Raw genomic sequence first — 13743 nt, forward strand, 5'->3', positions numbered from 1 at the left:
ACCACAGTGTCAGAAGGAATCTGCTTACAAGGAATAACTTTTGTCTTCTGTGTGAAAGGTCTACTCCAATAAATGCTCATACATAGGTCTTTTGGAATAGGGGTCATAGAAATTCCCTAACAGTGGCCATTTCCACACACGTTGAATAATGCACTTTCAATGCACTTTCGTAATCCTTTTGAAGTGGATTTTTTGTTCCACACATGGAAAATCAGTTTCAAATGTTCATTAAAGAGTATTGAAAGTGGATTATCCAACGTGTGTGGAAGCAACCAGTATGTATGTATGTATGTATAGTCCACCTTTCTCAATGAGACTCAAGGCGGATTACATAGTATCCACTCCAGTCAATGGCTCTCTGGCATTATACCCTGCTGAGGTCCTTCTCCTCCCCAATCCCCAACCACCCCAGGCTCCACCCCCAAATATCCAGGATTTTCACAACCTGGAGCTGGCAACCCTAAGTAAGACTTAGAGAACTGGAGAGGGTGGGTGGGAGCAGGATAGTCTGGTTTCGATGGGGTGGGTGAGAGGGGGATAGTCTCATTTTGGGAGAGAGAACTTGAAGGAAAGGAGAGACAAAGACCTGATGCATCAGTCCCAAAAAGTGACAGTGATGCAAATCCCTATAAAAATAGACCCCCTTAGTCCTAGGTGGGGACATCGCCCTAATATTTGCAATGCGGAAGTGCTGTTGAACTTGCTCTTGAATACACAGTGGAATGGCAGCACAGAGGCCTTCTTAGTATCTGGATTTGGCCAGTGTACTTTGGTCTAGAGAAAAAAGCTTCTGTTCACTCCTGTAGTCAACCTTACTTGTGGTGACTGGACCAGGACCCAGCTGTTACAAAAGGAGCCATCTTACAAATGCTTCTTCTTCACTGAGAGAAAGAGATTCACGGCAGGAGCTGCTGTCTGATTCGAGTCTCATTCGAGCCTAACAGTGAACAAGGGCTCCAAGACATGAAGAAATGGTTCCACAGAGACTCTACTCGCCTTGCGTCTGAAGGCAGAGACACAGAGGGCAGGGTTTTTGAGGAATATTTTAACGGGCAGGCTGAATAATACAGGAGGAGATGGTCCTTCAGTCTCCTGGCCGCAAGCCATTTAGGGCCTTTGAGCATGAGCCATGACAAAATGGCTGCCCTGAGTCTAAGCCCAATCACAAAATATTGGAGAAGCGCCAAGCCAAATACTGGGAGGTTCCAAGCCAAGCATTCTCTTCTGAGGGAGACACCTGTTCGGAACGGAGCTTCCCTACAAAAGTGATGCCTCCTGGTTTATTCTGAATTACTTCCTGCTCCAGTGACGTAGTGGAAAGCCAGAACTGCCTCTTTGCTTGGGAAAGATGTGAGCTCTACAAAACTCACTGAAGAGTGTCATGGTGCCCGTGGGCACCATGTTGGAGATCACTGGTTTACTTCAACTGGCATTGGTTCTCAAGGCGAAGAAAAGCATCATGTTATGCCAGGAACTGAACCTAAGAGTTTTCGTATGCAAAATCATAGGCAGGATGCCCTATCACTGAGCTACCGCCCTCGCACACCAAGTGCAGAAGTAAAAAAACAGTTATATGAAACCTGCCTTAGATAAAGGCCATTTAAATCAGTATTGTCCACTCTGATCAGTAGCGGTCTTTCTCATTCACCTGCTACCGGATCCTTTTTAATAATGGTGATTTTGGAGACGAACTTATGATCACCTACATGCAAATTGCACATTCTACACTAAGCTACAGATGCTTATATGGGCTTGCTATTATCATTTTAGGGAGGACCAAATTTCCTTCAAGAGGGAAAATCCATTGATACGGCTTAACATGTTAAGACTCTTCTGTGACACTTCCAGCTTCTTCTAGCTTCGGCTCCTAACAAAGCACAAAACCGCGAATCTCTTACAAGCATACTTCTTCTTACAAACACGGTATCTTTTGTTAAAGTATCCAACACCATTTGACAGCCCCCAAGATTAGCAAAATCCCTTGGTGATCGCTGTTAAATAAATTCCTTCAAGGAGTATCAACCCAAGTGATTTTGTCGGTTGGCCGTGCTTAGGAACTTGATTTAAGAGGAATTTTCAACCTGCTCGGCTAATCCTCGAAGTGGATCACTGGGACCAAAATATTTGTTTAATTAGCATGGCCGTCAAGGCAGCCTTCCTGACCGACCGGGTTATCTCACAGCCGCAATAGGCGCAGCAAAGCTCAGCAAACAGCCCTTTGAACAGAAGATGATAGGAAAGGACATAATCCTGAGCAGAAAAGTCAATTATACACCAGCCTGATTTTGCTAAGGTGAAACCCAGAAGGATAGACATACTTGAAACACATGATGAGATGGTTGTTGTGGGTTTTCCGGGCTGTATTGCCGTGGTCTTGGCATTGTAGCTCCTGACATTTCACCAGCAGCTGTGGCTGGTGTTTTCAGAGGTGTGGCACCAAAAGACAGAGGTTTCTCAGTGTCACAGTGTGGAAAAGATGTTGGCAGGTAATTTATATCTACTCAGGAAGATGGGTCTGGGCTGAGTCATCCTGTAAGAGTTTCCCAGGGTGTGGCATGCTAATGGAGGGAGGCTTCACTGTATCCTGAGGAGGTTCTTTTGCATATGGATTGGTACTTGATGTGCTAATCTTCTCTGCAGGGCTATTGTAGGATGTAGAGTATTTTGCTGCTGGCGAAACGTCAGGAACTACAATGCCAAGACCATGGCTATACAGCCCGGAAAATCCACAACAACCACCGTTCTCCATCCGTGAAAGCCTTCGACAATACATGATGAGATGACTGTCCTCATCTCATGGAACTGGAAAAAAGTACCCAAAAGGACAACCGAAATGTTCAGTGCCTTTACCTGGATGGCCTAGACTCACCGGATCTCAGAAGCTAAGTTGGGTCGGCCCTGGTTAATATTGGAATGGGAGACCACCAAGGGTCTAGGGTTGCTGCACAGAGGCAGGCATGTTCCAGGGTCGGGGGTGCGGGAGGACATGATAGAGGAGAATAGATTAGTGAATAGACAGAGAGGTTTTCTCTCCCTCCCCAATAATACTAGATGGGGATTTGACACATTCGTGGAGGATAGGTCTATCGCTTATGGTAGCTAAATGGAGCCTCCATATTCAGAAGCAGTATGCCATGGAATATTTGTTTGCAGGGGGTGCACTGCAAGGGAGCCTTCATGCATCATGGACTTCCCAGGGGGACTCTGTTTGGCCGCTGATGGAAAAACAGACGTAGCATTGTAGAATTAAGAAAGAAATGCTATAAAGCTGGAAGCTTTACTAATAGCTTGGGCAAATAGGAGAGAGAGAGGTTTTCACCTGGTGCCTGGAGATCAGCTATATAGATGCCAGGTGAAGGAGTGTAGGAAGAGAGATGCAAAAAGGAAGTGACAGAGAATACCCAGGCAGCGCCATCAACAAGCAACTCTCGTGGTGTCAGCCAGGAACATTGAGAATCTTTTTACCTGCACCCCAAATGTGCACATTTTGGGAGGAAATCCGTATTTGCTTTATGGAACCATCATCTTAGTAGCTCCTAGACTCTGCAGGACTTGAACTGCCACTAGCACACCTGTGTGCTTCTCGTATCCCAGGAGCTTTCAAGGCAAGTGAGAAGCAGAGCGGGTTTCCATTGTAGAGTCTTTCTTGTTGGGCCCAAGTACCAGCACCGCTTAGCTTCTGAGAAGTTGCCTTCCCTCACCCGGCCTTCCCTCCTACTTACATTTTTAACTGGCCGGTGATCACTCAGAAAGCTTTGTGGCAGAGTTGGGATTTGCACCTGAGTCTCGCAGTGATCAAAATACTCCAGACGATGGTATTCCCCATTACCATGTATGGATGTGAAAGTTGGACGGTGAAGAAAGCTGACAGGAAGAAAATGGATTCATTTGAAATGTGGTGCTGGAGGAGAGTTTTGTGGATACCATGGACAGCCCAAAAGACAAATAAGTGGGTTCTATATCTAATCAAGCCTGAATCCTCCTTAGAACCTAAAATGACAAAACTGAGGCTATTGTACTTTGGTCACATCATGAGAAGACAAGAATCTCTGGAAAAGAAAATAATGCTAGGAAAACTGGAAGGCAGTAGCAAAAGAGGAAGACCTAAAAACAGAAGGGTTGACTCAATAAAAGAAGGCATGTCCTCCAGTTTGCAGGATCTGAGCAAGTCTGTTAGTGAGAGGATGTTTTAGAGGTCTTTCATTCATAGGGTCGCCATGGATCGGAGGCAGCTTGACGGCACATAACGCACACACACACTCCCAGTCGTGACAAACTAACTGCTACTCTACAGTGATGTTTACTGTAGCATTGTTTTTATAAAGGACAGTTCACGGGTTGCCATATTGAAGGTCTGGGCCTCTCTCTGCATGAACTGGTGCCTTGTTCTCTGTCCCAGGGTGTTCCCGAATCGTTTCTACTGTGGTACCCACAGGAGAAGACTTCCTGAGATAGTTCAGAAGCGACTACTGCCTCTTACTTTCTATGAGCAGGGCTTTTTTTTCAGCTGGAACGCGGTGGAACAGAGTTCCGGAACCTCTTGAAAATGGTCACATGGGTGGTGGCCCCGCCCCCTGATCTCCAGACAGAGGGGAGTTGAGATTGCCCTCCGCACCGAGGGCAATCTAAACTCCCCTCTGTCTGGAGATCAGGGGGCGGGGCCACCACCCGTGTGACCATTTTCGCCAAGGGCAATTTAAACTTTTAAAAACTCCCCCCTTGTTCCAGCTGACCCAAAGTGACGTCATTGGCCCTGGGAGCGTGCGCGCACTTTCCGCGCGCACATGTGGTACCAGGGGCACCACCTCCCGCCAAGAGTTGCCCCCTGTGCTGGCAACTCACTGAGTTCCACCTCCTCTTTTCCCAGAAAAAAAGCCCTGTCTCCGAGGCAGGGATGGTCATGCTTTCCCACTCCAGTGGGAAATGGGAGGGAGAAAAGAGGGAGGGAGGAAGGATTTCATCTTCTTTTTCTGATGGACGTGTGCTCTGTCGATTGTTTAGGGGAGGGGGACTGTCTAGGTGTTTGGTTTGGGCAGATTACTTTTTTAAGTGCCTGGTGTTTTGATCTGAGGGTCTGTTTTTTTTCTTCTGGTCTTTGATCTTACTTGTACGTCTGCCCAGGGGCTACTTAGGGAAAGCTGCGTGTGTCAGTTTTTAAATGAATTGCCTTTTGCGGCCAAGAAATCAAATCCACAACAAAGCTCTGCAAACGGTATAGCAATGCAGACAGCCAGTTCTTAGAGGCTACCTTCAGATTTTGGAAGCAGGGCCAGACCACCAAGGAAGGTCTGCAGAAGAAGGCAATAGCAATCGTCTCTGCTTGTCAATTGCCTTGAAAACTCCTTGCTGGGGCCGCCGTAAGTGGGTTGCGACTTGATGGCATGTATGTACCTTAAAGTTTATGGGCTAAAGTGAATCCACCACAATGTGCTAGGCTGCTGGGAAAGGGGGGAAATCTGCTCTTCCCTTAAAACCAAAATTACTGGGCAAAGTTTGGCCTGTACCACAACAGAATCCCTACAACAAACTCATTTACTTTACGCCATACAAGTGACTGATTGCAACTGTGGCAAAACCCATACCTGGAAGAAGGAGGGGGACACAATGTGTTTCTGTGTACAGAGCGATTCATTGTACTCTTTAGGGTCCCCTGAATGTTTTCTCCTCCCTCTCTCTCTCTTACTGGCAGATCATTACATGAAAATGATTAACAGGAGACTGAGGGCAGTTCAAACAAAGCCTGTCCTTATGCTGTACTTAATTTGCCTCTGGAACTCAATGCCACAAGATGCCGTGATGAACACTGGCTTAGAAGTCTTCAAAGGAAGGATGGGAGAGATTAATGGAGGGTAGATCTATCGAGAACTATTAGTCACTATAATGGAAGCTGGCTGGCTGACCTTGGGCCAGTCACTCTTTCTTAGGCTAACCTACCTCGCAGGGTTATTGTTGTGAGGAAAACATGGAGAATGATGTATGCCAGTTTGGAGACGGGAGAAAGGCAGGGTATACACTAAGCAAATAAGTAAGTTTTCACTTCTGCTTCCTCCCTCAAACTATATGCCCCTCCTTGCCCATGTGTCCCAAGATACGCCTCTCCCTCTAAATTAGAACCAGCCAGCCCTGCTTGCGCCCCCCAGCAGACCTTCCCAAAACCAGATCTGCCAGATTTCCCCCCCCCCTTTTCTTTCTTCCCTTTCCCGCATTTGCATCCTCCAGTTCTGGCAACTGTCCAAGCTCTAGTTCCTTATTCAGGCTGCTTTATTTGCAAGCTCCCTGCTGAAGGAAGCCAGCAGACTGGGAAACAGCAACCGACCTTAGCCTCCTCCGCCAAGGCTGCAATCCTCGACAGATCGTTTTAGATGGGAAGCTGTGTTGGTCTGCAGTAGAACAGAAGGATCTGGTCCAGGGGCACCTTAGAGATCAACAAAACTTTCAGGATGTAAGCTTGCGAGAGTCACAGCTCCCTTCTTTAGGTATAGGGGAAAGTGGAGACTTTATTATATCCCTGTATAAAGGGTATAAAGATAGGGGATTGCCAGGTCCAGTTTGGGAAATTTCTGGAGATTTTGGTGGTGGAGCCTGGGGACAGGAGAGACCTCAACAGGGTATAATGCCATAGAGTCCATCCTCCATAGCAGCCATTTTCTCTGTTGCATGGAGATCAGTTGTTATTATGGGAGAACTTCAGCCACTACCTGGAGGTTGGCAACCCTGGGGCTCAGGGATCTCCTCTCTGTATCTGAAAAAGGGAGCTCTGACTCTTGAAAGCTCATACCCTGAAAATCTTGTTGCTCTCTAAGGTGCCCCTGGACTCAGCCTGTAATCCTGGGCAGAGACTTCCTGGGAAAGAAGTGGCCATGGAACTCAATGGGACAGGACTGGAATCCAGTGGCACCTTAAGAGATCAACTGGACTCCAATCCTGCTGTTTTAATGCAGACCGACACAGCTACCTACCTGACACTATTATAGTGAAGCTGTATTTGAAGAAGGAAGCTTGGACTCTCGAAAGCGTCCAGCCTGAAAATCTTGTTGGTCTCTAAGGTACCCCTGGATTCAAATCCTGCTGTTCTACTGCAGACTAACATGACTACCCACTTGAAAGTATTATGGGATTGCGAAGTTATATCTGAAGAAGGGAGCTTGGACTTTCAAAACCTCATACCTGGTTGAAAATCTTGAATATCTGAAGAAAGGAGCTCTGAATCTCGAAAGCTTCTACCCTGAAAACCTTGTTGGTCTCTGAGGTGCCCCCGGACTCAAATCCTGCCGTTCTACTGCAGACCCAAGACGGCTGCCCACCTACAACTGACCTCAACGGGACTCGCTCCTGCAGTCAAACCGGCTCGCAGAGCCTCGGGCCCGCTGAGCAACGAGACCTGCATTTTTTTCCTCCTTAAAAAATAGGGACGGCAGCCTCCCCGCCCACGGGGTGTTCCCAAATCCCGTCTGTTTTGCAGCAGCCAGAGGAGGGGAGGAAGAGCGAGAGGGAGGTGGGGGAAGAAATGCCTCGGCTTGCAGCGCACCACGCTGCTGAGGTCGCACATGGGCGAGCATGGCTGGGTAATGTTTAACCCGCATTGTCACCTGATCTAACCTGCCCAGAGGGAAGAGCGGAGCAGGGCCGGGCCGGGAGGGCTGGATCCGGGGACGGGCAGGGAGGAGGGACGCGCCGGGGCGAAGAGCCGCCTCCTGACGTCTGCAACCTGCTGTGCGAGCGACGCCCGGCCGCCGGAGCAAGACCGAGCCGTTTGCAGACGCGTGCAATGCTGGAAGGCGGCTCCCGGCACCTGGGAGGTGGGCGAGCGGGAGCCGCTGCGGGCAGGCGGGGTAAGGCCGGCGGCACCGCGCACGGGGCGGGGAGGGGGCCGCGATCTGCAGGCAGGGAAGAGCTGACACCCCCCCCCCTTGCCTTGGCCTGCGGCCTTGGGGGCACCTGGCTGCGCCGCTCCGCCCCGGGGCGAGGGCTTGGAGGAGGAGGAGGAGGAGGAGGAAGGGCGACGGGACCATTTTCCTTCCCTGCCGCAGGATGGGGAGAAGAGAGAGGAGGGTTTTTTTTAACGGGGGGGGGCAGATCCCACCTCCAAGAGAGGAGGGTAGGGAAGGAAGCCGGGAGGTGCAGGTGGGGGCAAAGGATTCAGCCCAGGTGAAGGGGGGGATGGATGGAGGAAGGGGGTTTGCCCTCCCCCGCTTACCTGGGATGCAGGTCCGCTCTGGGCAAGAGACGGCAGTCAAGGTGCATGCCTGTGTGTGTGTGTGTATCGGCCTCTGCGGGTGGCCCCAGGCAGGGTTCTTTATTTCCCAGCGATGGTGTAATCTAAGGCCAGGAGGTGGGTTTGGAATTGGAAATCCCATTTCTCCCCTTCCTCCCCCTGAAATCCAGGGGCGCTCCAAAATCCTGTGCCTTCTGTCGCTTGCCCGAAACGAGTTTGCATTGCGAGCCCTGCTGCTCCCCCCCCCGCCCCGGTCTCCTTTCCAAACAAAGAGACCAGGTCTCCCGGCCTCGCCTTCCCCGGAGGTCTGAAGCCACCCCGCTGCCTCTCCCCTGCCAAATGCTGGCAGGAACGCAGACGGAGGCGGCCGGCTGGTGCTTTTCTTCTCACGCTCTTCCGCTGCCGCCCCGGTTATTTCTTTTCTTCTCCCCCCACCTTCTTTCCCTGGGTGTGGATGGCTGCTGGCAGCAGCTTTGTAATGGTGGCGGATCAGGGAGGACTCGCCCAGCCCAGCTTAATTGGCATCTGGTGCCTGCCACGCCAAGCAACCCGCAGCTTCACCCTCCTTGGGCGCAATTCTGGCATTTTTCCTCCTTGCTCTTCTATTGTGATGGGTTTCTGATCATGTGCTTCATTTAGAAAATCCCACCTTCCTCCCCTTTTCTTTCTCTCTCAAGTCCGCAGAAATGCTCAGTTGGATTATGGTGGCCTTGCTGTATGTGTTTTCCTTCAAACCTTCCCTTCCTCCCGGGGAAATGTCCATAATAAGTATTTCTTGCCCGGCGGCTCTGCTGCTGCCTGGAGGGTGGGGGTACAGAGAGCTGGTTAAAGATACAGCCGCCGAATCAGAGTCCAAAGAGCTGGCAGCTTCAGGGACTGCTCCGACTTGTATGTGCGCTGTGGGCCGATAGAGGCTTGCCTGGCCTGTTTATTCCCTTCCTCCTAGCAACAGATGCCAACAAGTCACTGCGGCCCCATGCATGCTTTGGGAGACCAGGCCAAAAAAGAAATGGGGCGGGGGGGGCGGGAAATGCAGACACAGAAAGAGGGTGGGAGAGAGTGGTTAATAATGCTTAGCGCACGGATAGTGCTTTGTGAACATTCGAAGCACTTTGCATGCATGATTTGGACAGTGGACCTGCAAGGTAGGTCAGTTTGGCCAACCCCGTGTCACAGGCAGAAGGGGGGGCTGGGGCAGAGGGAATACTTTGGTGCCGTGGGTAAGAGCAGCAGGTTTCTTAATCTGGAGAACCAGGTTTGATTCCCCACTCCTCCACTTGAAGCCAACTGGGTGACCTTGGGTCAGTCACAGCTCTCTCAGAGTTCTCTCAGCCCCACCCACCTCACAGGGTGATTACCATGAGGATAATAATAACACATTTTGCAAACCGCTCTGAGTGGGCGTTAAGTTGTCCTGAAGGGTGGTATATAAGTCGAATGTTGGTTTTTTTGTTATTGTTGTTATTATTGTCTCACCTTTGACTGATATATTTATTCATTTACTTCACTTAAACCACACCTTTCTCCCCAAAGTGGCTTACATTGTTTTTTTCTCCATTTTATCATCACAACAACCGTGTGAGGTAGGTTAGGCCGAGACACTGTGGCACTAGAAGAAAAAGGGCTCCTGTACTCTTGATCTCCCCTTTCCTTCTCTGGAATGTCTAGTTGAACTTATTTATCCATTGTTTATTTATTCAAGCCATTTTAGTCTGCTCTAGGCCTAAAAAAACCCCTTTCTTACATAGTAAAGAAAATTAAAAACCAATACATGACAATCTAGAATAAAACAGCTGTGTAAATAAGCCAGCCAGTGTTAAAACCAGCAGCTTAAAGCACCACTAATAGATCCATGAGATAAGAAAACCACCAGTTATAGAAAGAATAATATAAGATAGAGGAGCAGGGGAGACAAAAATCTCGTCAGCTGAAACCCGAGAGAAAAAAGTTTTTGTTGGGCGTCTACAAGTCAACAAAGCAGGTGTCATGAGAATTTCGGTGGGGAGAGCGTTCCAGCGGCCAGGTTAGATTAAACAGAAGTCCTGGAGTACTGGAAAGACAACCTCATTTTTTTGCTGTATAAACTTTTGTGATGAGTGTGTCTGATGAAGTGAGCTCTGACTCATGAAGGCTTACACTGGGATAAATTTTGTTAGTCTGGTGTTACTGGATGTCTGTTTAATTTTGCCACTGTAGACGAATTATTAACAAAAGTGTGTGGTACTGCAGAGAACGAGCTTTTTTTTTTTTTTTACTGCTCACTAACTGCCTTATTTCTAAAAGTGGGCAGGAATCTGTGGGACTTCCAGAGCGGTAGCCATGTTAGTCGGTTGTAGCAAAATAAAACAGAAGTCCAGTGGCACCTTACTAGTGTTTGTTCCAGTATGAACTTTCATGAGTTAGAACTCCCTTGTTCATAGTGTATATGGTAGCAGGAGGTCCTTTGAATACTTTGGTCCCAGATCACTTAAAGGTAATATCCACCACTTTGAATTGCGCCTGGAAACTTGGCTGAATCCTGATGTCACAAATCCCCCTATTTCCTTGCCGTCGCAACCAGTAGTAGCCACTGCTGTTGAAGAATGCTCTAATGTGTCTGGGCAAGTTTTAGTACAGTGAGCTTAAACTTTAGCAACCCTGGGGGAACCTCTGAGCTGCAAGCATGTGATGAAAAGGGGGAGAGCCACATATAATGACCTCCCCAATGTCAAAATAGCTGGGGACAAGAAACATATGCCTAGCACCAGGTGAAGTACCATAGTGTGAAATGAACCATGGAGGAATCTACTCCACCAGTGATTGATCTTGTCTTTCTGACTGGCTTTTCTCTGCTGTGTGCATGCAAATAGAGGCAGGACACCTGGCACCCTTGCTCTCTCTGCAGTAGACCTTTCCATATGGCAGCTCCATTGGAGCACGGGTTCCAGAAGGGGGGCTCTGCGGCCCCCCACATGGTCCCAACCCATGGGTTAAAGACCGCTGGTCTAGTAGACGTTACAGAGGAGAAACATCTAGCTTGGCTTTTAATGAATTCACGGCAAAGGCAAAACCTGGTCTTCCCTGGTTCACAGCTCAAGTCTGTTAACCCTTATGCTGCCTCTGATCACCAAAATGTGTATTGTCACTGAGAAGGAAGAGGGAGGTCTTTCTCTTTTGGGTTTACTGCTCAGTGCATGATCCTTGTGATATGTGGAGTGCTGTGGTTCCTTAAGCGCCACACCCCCAGGTGTCCGGATGCAGCAGTATCTGTTCTTAGGTGACACATCTCCGGCTGTGCCCGTTAAACAGGTTTTATTGCTCCCCCGTTACGGGTTTATTTGCTGCCTTACATTTGCAGTAGAGATAACAATAACTATCGGGTCATTTCGTAGAAAAAGAGCTGGAGGAACTCATTAGCATATGCCACACCCTTTGACATCGCCAGAAGTGTGTCATTAGCATAACTGATTTGCATTTGCCACACCCCCTGACATCACCATTCCTGGCTGTTTTGGACCCAATCCTGACTGTTCATGTCTGAAATTGGGCCCAAAATGGCAAAAAGGGGCTGAAAATGGCGGAAAAGGGGCTCAAAATCATCAGGATCGGGCTGCTGCTGAGTGGGAGAGTGATCCACCACCCATCAGAGGCCCGATCCAGGCCGTTTCAGCCCCAATCCAGGCTGAAACGGGCCCAGAATGGCTGAGAGTCAGGTGGGCGGGGCTACCCAACATGTGACCTCTTTGGGGAACTGCTGGAACTGCGGTCCTGCGTATTCCCCCTCGAAATGAGCCCTGATTATTATTTTTGTAGGTACCACCATCCATTCTTTCATTGCATTCGCACTTATATTTGAGTATTTTTTAAAAATATTAATTTAGATTTTTATACTTCATTTTTCTTCCCAGATGAGGGATCTAAAGTGATTTACAGCTAGCATTGTTAACAGATTGGAGAAAAAAATGCCCTGTCCCTTTAATAGATGCTTAATTAGGTATTATTTACTTCCATGTTATGAAAAGATTCTGTTGCCGATTTCCATGCATTAAGCCCCTGTGAAAGAGACAGGACATTTTTCTCCAGGCTTGTTGGCAACCCTACATACAACATCAGTCTTCTCTCTTCCATTTTGGTTAAGCTGAGAGGGTAACTGGCCCAGGTATCACCCAGGGAGTGTCTGTAACAGAATTCGAACACAGGACTCTCAGAACCTCGTCTGATGCTGTAATCGCTGTAACCAGAGAGCCAGTTTGGTGTTGTGGTTAAGAGCACGGGACTCTAATCTGGAGAGCCAGGTTTGATTCCCCACTCCTCCACTTGAAGGCAGCTGGGTGACCTTGGGTCAGTCGCAGCTCTCTCAGGGCTCTCTCAGCCCCAAAGACCTCACAGGGTGCTTGTTGTGAGGATAATAATAACACACTTTGTAAATCACTCTAAGAGGGCATCAAGTTGCCCTGATGGGCAGTATATAAATCAAATGTCGTTGTTGTTGTTGTTGTTATTACTCCACATCTGTGCTTGACAGCCTTCGTATTCAGTGGAGAGTTTCCCCATTGATTTTTCACAGGTAGAAATGTATTCAAGACTTCAGCCTGCATTAGGAAAAATGCATTATCTGCTTCCTGGGCGAGAGACTGTTGTGCCTGTTGTATGATTGTTGGAGAAACTTCAGAACTGGGTAGAAATTCCATATCGCCGCAACAATTATTTGGACAAGAGTGGATAACAGAGCGTGTCCCTTTTAATATATCCGCAGTCAGATGGCTTGCAAGCAAATGTACTTGTTTCGAATGTTACCTGGCCTGGCAAAGAGCAGGTTTGAATTCTTTGTGATGAGAAAGGAGTGAATTTACAAGTAAAATGTTTCTGACAGGTGGGCTTCCTGCCAGTTCACACCTGGATATGTTAATTTCTTGCCTGCTGCATGTAAAACAAGGAAGATCTGCTGGGTGGCCATTTTTTTACTTGCTCTTTTCCGGTGCATTTGAAAAGTAGCCTGAGATACAGAGACATGGAGCAGGTGACCGTTTTCCTGGCATGGAAATAGCAGGTGTGAAAACGGCAGTGGCTCCATTTCTGTCTGCCGGGCTGCTCTTCAGGGCCCAGTAATAAGGCAGATGAAAAATCCTCTCTTCATGGCTGCCTTTGACAAGTTCTAAAATTTATTTTTATATACTTTGTTTATACTCTGCATTTCTCCCAATGGGAACCCAAAGCAGCTTCATTCCTCCTCCTCCTCTCTCGCTTTTTATCCTCACAACAATCCTATGAAGCAGGGGTCATTTCGTAGAAAAAGAGCTGGAGGAACTCATTAGCATAACTCATTAGCATATGCCATGCCCCTTACCAGCACCGGAAGTGTGTCATTAGCATGACTGCTTTGCTTATGCCACACCCCTGACATCACCTATCCTGGCTGTTTTGGGCCCAATCCTGGCCATTCAGGGCCGAAATTGGGCCCAAAATGGCAAAAGGGGGCTGAAAATGGTCGAAAAGGGGCCCAAAATGGTCAGGATCGGGCCGCTGCTGAGTGGGAGAGTGATTCATCA

The 13743-nt window shown here is 48.4% G+C and overlaps 1 protein-coding gene across 2 annotated transcripts in view; it reads left to right on the plus strand.

The window, feature by feature from the left end:
- Positions 1–7726: 7726 nt before the first annotated feature.
- Positions 7727–13743, plus strand: part of CEP170B (centrosomal protein 170B) — a 122722-nt gene continuing 116705 nt past the window's right edge. For both annotated transcript variants that reach the window (XM_054970357.1, XM_054970358.1), the window contains exon 1: positions 7727–7832. The gene's annotated coding sequence lies outside the window, so the exon portion shown is untranslated. The remainder of the gene's footprint in view (positions 7833–13743) is intronic.

This window comes from Eublepharis macularius, chromosome 2 (genome assembly GCF_028583425.1).
Source record: "Eublepharis macularius isolate TG4126 chromosome 2, MPM_Emac_v1.0, whole genome shotgun sequence".
In the NCBI taxonomy this organism is placed as follows: Eukaryota; Metazoa; Chordata; class Lepidosauria; order Squamata; family Eublepharidae; genus Eublepharis; species Eublepharis macularius.